The following is a 7,387-nucleotide window of genomic DNA, read 5'->3' as shown; positions in this document are numbered from 1 at the left end:
CCAAAGTGCCCTAGATAGCCAGCCCAAGCTCAACCTCAGGCACTTTGGCTGCCCGAGGAGCTAAGGTTGTTTGAATAACCTCAACCCCTTGAGCAGCCAAAGTGCTGGCTAGCCCAGGCTTGACCTCGGGCACTTTGGCTGCCCAATAGGCTGTGAAAAACCTCAGGCCCTCGAGTAGCCAAAGTGCCCGAGGTCAAGCCCAGGCTGGCCACCTTGAGCACTTTGGCTGCCCGACAGGCCGAGGTAACATAAACCCTAAACCCTAAACCCAGCCCAGGCTCGACCTCGGGCATTTTGACCACCTGAGAGGCTGAGGTTATTCAAATAACCTCAGCCCCTTGGGCAGCCAAAGTGCCCGAGGTGGCTAGCTCGAGCTCAACCTTGGGCACTTTGGCCACCTGAGGGTCCGAGGTTATTGAAATAACCTCGACCCCTTGGGCGACCAAAGTGCCCGAGGTGGCTGGCCCAGGCTCAACCTCAGGCACTTTGGCTGCCTAAAGGGCTGAGGTTGTTTGAATAACCTCAGCCCCTTGGGTAGTGAAAGTGCTCGAAGTTGCCAACCTGGGCTTGACCTTGGGCACTTTGGCTGCCCGACAGGCTGAGGTTATTTGAATAACCTTGGCCCCTTGGGCAGTCAAAGTGCCTGAGGTGGCTGGCCCGAGCTCGACCTCAAGCATTTTGGTTGCCCAAGGGGCTAAGGTTATTCAAATAACCTCGGCCTCTCAGGTGGCCAAAGTGCCCGAGGTGGCCAGCCCTAAAGAAACAATCAAGAAAGAAGCAAGAATAAAGAAATGGAAGTGAAAGAAATCAAATCAAAACTCACCCTTGGTGGCATCTTTCTTTCTTGATATCTCGATCATGCTGGATTTCTCACACTCTCACTCTCAATCTCAACTCGTGTTCATACTAGTGCGCTCCATCTCTTGCACTCTCTCGCACTTAATCTCTCCCACTCGCGCACTCAATCTTTCGCACTCGTGCGCTTAATCTCTTGCATTCATGCGCTTCACGCTCAATCTCTCGATCTCTTGTGTGCTCAATCGCTCGATCTATTGCACGCTCAATCCCTTGATCTCCTTCCCACTCAATCCCTCAATCTCCTTTATGCTTAATCCCTCAATCTCTTGTGTGCTCCACTTGCGGTGCGAACAATAACCTAATCTTGGCGGCTACCCTAACCCTAATCATGATAGCTGCCCTAACCCTAACCAATCTTTCATCCCGGCCGTTCATTCCAAATAGCCTAAATCTCAACCATCACAATATCTTCAATCTTATTTTATCTTATCATTATTATTATATGTGAATTATGCTTCTTTATATTGTATATTTTAATAATGATATAACTAGCATCTATCAACAGTTCTGTTATTAGAGATATGGTATTTTTTTACAAATTATCTACAAAGGATGCATTCTCATCAATATTTTATACATATTTTGGAATCGTTACAAGAACTTTAAAGAGTATAAATAGGGCACATTAAAATATGTTGTACTATATCCATCTATGAATGGATGAATCCTCATCCAGAAATTTATTTTGTGTTATATTAGATCCTAAACAATAGGCATGTGCTTTAAATGTCATTAAGCAGTGTTTACAATTATGGATAAAACTTGAGTTGTACTACGAATCAAATATGTCATTGAAGAATAAGATTTAACAAGATTTATTATCATCTACCACTTAAAATTTGACAACTTGACATATCATGTGTACTGACAGTCAAATTAGATCTCTTGGTTTGACATGCTATAGCAAAATATCATTACTGGTATCATTATTAACTATCAAACTTCACATGCTGAAATTCCTTCCTTGGATCTATGTGTATAACATGCATCAGATATCATAATAGATAACAGTAATATTAATATTATCACACTTGCATATATTAAATTTGCTATAGAATTTAAATTCATTTTGTACGTTGTCGATATTTTTTTTATTGCTTTATTTAAATTTCAATTGTGTTTCACTATAGATTTTTACAAGTAGTATAAAGAGAGAAAACTCCAAAATTTATTAAGAACAATGGAGAGGTTTCTTCTTCATTTTCGAGATCACCCACCTCTTTCATTCTCTCAGAATATTATTTCTAAAAGTGTCAACATTTTGATCTTCATATTGGCTCTATTTCTTTAAAGGCTGTGATTTGCAATAGCACTGATATAGTTGCATACTTAGAGTTTCTTCTTTCTAATGTGAGTGAGGGTGGATAACAATAGAATTTACAGAATTCCAAGTCGAAAGAGATTTGAGTTTTTGGATCTCCAATCAAAGTGCCCAAATGTGCTCTAGCGAAAGTGAATGTGAAGCAAGAGTTAGTCATTATCCTCTTGTCCTCTTTTATTTCAAGTGGAGAAGTCATGCTAGTGTCAGCGCCGAATTCACTTGACGTGCACATGTTTTTGTATAGGCTTGCGCACGTGGTTTTGACCCTTTATCCTATGGTGATTTACCATAGGATAACACCACGAAGCGGAACCTAAACCCTCTTTATGCCACGTGATACATGCCACATGTCACATGCCACATGTCTATGCCACGTGTCCATAGGAATTCGAGGTTCAGGGCCTTGGGCCACTGAACGAAAGAACTATGCCAAACTCCCAAGCATGGAGCCAACAAGTGATGGAACTAAACCACGGAGCAACTCCCGAGCATAAAGCCCAAGGAGCGAGGAACAGAAGCCCGGAGCGACTTGGAACAGTCCTAGAGTAACCAACATCCCATTGCCAGGACCAGCATGCAAAATGGAGCCAAATAGAGTCTGGCGCTATTTCGGCATCCCAGTGGCCTAATGCGAGGATATGGGTACCCCACCAACTAGCATGGTATGGAACTTGGGCTTAAACCCAAGCCGGACGCAAAACAAGGATAGGCATGCAAATGGGAGCTAGACTATGCCTCAAGTTGGTCGGCCATGCCCGACCTACTCACTATCCCTACTATATATTTGGAACCGCCCCCCCCCCTTGAGGAACACACGCTTTGGGCTTTCACCCCAAGCCTCCTTTAGTATCAGGAGTTAGTCTTTGGGACAAGCTTGAAACTTACTAAATATGGAATGTCCCTAGATTGTGAATTTGGACACGGGACGAACACCATTGTGTTCGGGCTGATCTCTACATTCCGTAGATATGCCAAATGAACGAATCTAAACACTTTCCATAAATAGCATTTGAGACCGAAATGAGACTAACACAAAGGGCATGATAGCGAGGGTGTTTGGCAGACATGGTAAGCTATCATCCAGCGATATTGAGGGACCAATCTTAATACGCGAGGGTTCTTGTCACTAGCCAGTGCAAGACATAACGAGACAGGAACTCCTTACCGGGCTAAGTATGTTTAGCTAATAACATGTAGGAATTCTGTCCTTATGCTCGTCTGGTCTAAGTACACTCGAAATGCCCAGTTAACTCCACTAGCACAAGAGGGACTAATAAAGGGTCCAACAATACCGATCTCATGCTGTCATGGCAGTAAGGTAAGATTGTCCGTAAGGACTGGTCGACAGGTAACTTTCGATACCCAAAGTCACATTCGCCACACTCTCCCCCCCCTAGGGAAGATCGACGTCCTCGTCAATGCATACTCAAGTCTAGAATACCGCCAAGGAAACAACTCCAGAAAAAATTCACGGTACTCACACTATATGAGAAATGCACCAACTTAAATGAGTAGGGGGGCAACCTCTTTGTCTAACGCGGATGCGCTACCAACTTCGACACCTTTTGGCCATCGCCAACAAGGAAATGACCAATAGAGTTAGCCATCCTTGCTGCTCTGGGTGTCACCCAGCTACAAAAGTGTGATACGCCCTGCTCGCAGGGACATAGAGAGAGAAGCTAGAGGCCCCAACCCTCTTGAGCAAAGAAACCAAACCCATCAGTAAGGTTTAGATAGACTACTGTAAACAGGCAGTTAGAGTTGTTTACACGGTCACGCCCTTTCAACGGAATAAGGAACATCAACAGAGAGGCGAGTTATGTGACCAATCGACAGTAGCTACCCTATGACTAAAGATTTCAACATGCACACGAAGTGCTGAAGCCAGTCTGCCTATACTGGCCCAAACTTCAAAGATCAATATAGGGACTATATCAAAGTTATAGACAATGATATCTTAGAGTTGTAAGTATCAATGAATAAATCTTAAATTAGAACACAAAAGTATTCCAAGTAAGTTATCATTCGATAAACTAGTATGATAGGATAGGAACCACCAAGATCACTATCTTTGGAAAACATAGGATTCATCATCCAACAAAATTCAATAGCAAGTATATCATCAAGTAAACTCAATGAGAAAACTTAACTACTGAAGATTGTAGACAGTATGCTAAACAACTTACAAAAGATAACTCAAAGAACATAAAACATTATTGACTGATAAGCACAATGCTCGCGAATGTATAACCCGAAGGAAATAACATCCTAACCTACCAGAACTAACTTGAGCAACAATTAACAGAACAGAATGAATGCGGTAAGACTAACAAACACTCAGTCATGCCAACCATCGCATAAGTTAATCTGAATAGATCCCGATCAATAATACCAAGGAACCATAGTTGCTTAAGTAAGTGTCAGCAACGTCCTATCGATATCTCAAACCCAAAAGACCAATCCAAGGCAAACCACAAAGAACATATGGTATTGCGAAAAGCTATAAGCCATCAAAGAGAACAACTAACCATCATGAAAGATCATCAATCATCTCATCAATAGAGAAATGCATAATTGTCATCCAAGAAAGAATCCACCATCCCAAAGAATGGCAAATCATTTTAGATCAACGATAATCAAGCAAAACCTTCGACAAGGATAATCAACTTTCCTAGATGATAGTCAATCATCACCAATGATTGCTAGATGCAAATATTAACAACATCGAAGCTAACAAGCCAAAATGCCTTCCCCAACAACTTCTAACAAATGGAACAATGAGTACAAAACTCAAGGAACTAAAGCTCGAAGAAGCCTATAGCCAAGTCTTGCCTAATAATGATCACTTGAAGCCAACTTCAATGCGAAAGAAGAAATCGTGATGCAACTCATAATATCTTCCTCAACACATCTATAAGCCAAACTTCATAATGCCAAATCTAATGAAGAGCATGTCTGCATCAATCCAAAAGTTAAGCATAACAAAGCTATGCTCAACAAGTGATCATCAAACGATCGTCCATGAATCCATCTATAGCAAGACATAACTCACTTCATAACAAGCCCAAAAAGAATCATTAATGATCACTATATCCCAAACTCAAATCTAGCAAGGACTCAATATTCTAATATCAATCACTAACTCTTCCTCTCGTAGAGTTAGCATAGTCCACGACTAAATCACTTTTCAAGGAAAAGCTAAAGCTTAACCCTCTACTAAATAATCTCGTCTAGAACACAACTAACTCAACTTGCCACTCAGTTCGTTTGAACGTCAACACAGTTGTTAACTAGCAAATGCCCGAATGCCAACAACACAAAGCTATAGCCAAATCATCAACACTATCTTCATCAAGACTAATGAAACTCAATATCAATCCTACGGAGAGACATTTCATTTCACTTGAATCTCAATATCAACTATGTCAATGACAAGGCATCACTTCAATGCCATCAACACCATAACAAAGCTAGAAGAAAGCATAAGTGAATCACCACTCAAAACTTCCTAGCAACTAAGCTAACCAAGGTCAAAGATACTTTACTTAGTATCCGAGACCAATCCTCCAACAATACTCAGTAACAGAGAACAGATCATCATGGAGTGATTCACCACGTCCAAGACTCAATAAAATCCAACACTATGGACTAGATGTAACAAAATGATATCGACAGAGGTAGAGTCGATATGTCAACATGAAGAAAACCATGTAAGTCTAACGACACGATCCTCCGCAACATCATCTGGTAAAGCAAGCCCATCACTGCTAAATCATCATCGAGCGAAGAAAGTATCAACAGTCTTTTGACAAAGTCTACAAGTAATCATTAGTCACAAAGCAACTAACAATCACCCTTCAACTTGCCTTCACAAGACCCAAACACCAACTCTTATCATTAAGTTATATACTTGTCCAACATGAATGTGATACCCCAGGTACGAGATAAAAGTTCATAGACAAGCACAAACTAAATGACCACTCGAATCTAACTCAACCACGATAAGCTCACCAAAACATTTAGCCACTAACTCTAAGCAAGAGACTAGCTACGCATGATCAACACTCAATCGAAACAAAAGTGAAGATCATAAGATGGACTCATGTCGGTACACAACCTCCTCATAGACAAAGCTATAGTATGGGTACCAACACCTCAACTCAAACAACTAAGTTGGACATCCCCATCCTCAGCCAAGGTGCAAGGCTACTAAGACTAAGTCAAGATTAGTGAGAGCTCACTACTCTCATAGAGTCTTAGCGAAATGCAAGGTGCAACCTGCTACCAAGCAAAACACTATAAAAGAAGGGCACAAGGGTCACCCTTCTTAGAAAAGCGCATTAGCCACTTTTCTACACTAACTCTAGACTCTATCCAACTCAATTGCCTTAGCCCCAAAAGTTAGCATCCCTTTCGGGTCGCATCATACAAACTATATACAAAGGTCTAAGCTAACCAAGGTTAACTCCAACCCCTTCACTAGTTTGTACTAGCTTACGAAAATGGAATGGTTTTCGGCAAAGTGATCAACAGATCAGCCATTGGGGAAGTCTAAGAAAATTTGTGGAAAAATTTCCATCATAGAGAAAGAATGACTCTCAGTCCAGGATTGCAAACTTTCAAGACTCAACCAACTTCCTCCTACTAACAACTTCACATAGGTTCACCTCAACACAAATTTTCACGACCCATAATATGCTTAAGCATCGAACATCTTTGCCCATTTTTCCGACATCCAACACCGACATTCGCAAAAATGCAAAATGAACATCCAAGGCTTGATCACAAAAACCACATCTTCGGATATCCACCTTTGCACTAACACTCTTCTTCACTCATGGTACATAGAACAACTCATGGAACCATCGATAGGTTAACATTAATCCTGCCAACTCAAAGTGTAACCTTGAATTGCTAATGTGCCTCACTCACGAGCCCAAGCGCAAACTCGTGTAAAGTCAATCTACCCTATGAGCCCAAGAGCAAGCTCACATAATATGGAACAAAAAGGTAACCAAAACCTATCCCAAGGAACCAATGCGAAGTCTTGCACCAAAACGTGTACCCACTCGGATCATCGTTTTCATCTCTGCGTATGCAATGAGACTAGTTGCCCAATCTCATTGAATAGTTCTCGCCGAGACTCTACCTCTGATACCAAATATAGCGCACGTGGTTTTGACCCTTTATCCTATGGTGATTTACCAT

Source organism: Selaginella moellendorffii, unplaced genomic scaffold (genome assembly GCF_000143415.4).
Source record: "Selaginella moellendorffii unplaced genomic scaffold, v1.0 SELMOscaffold_116, whole genome shotgun sequence".
Classification (NCBI taxonomy): Eukaryota; Viridiplantae; Streptophyta; class Lycopodiopsida; order Selaginellales; family Selaginellaceae; genus Selaginella; species Selaginella moellendorffii.
The sequence above is the reverse complement of the archived record's forward strand: the minus strand, read 5'-3'. Positions refer to the sequence as shown.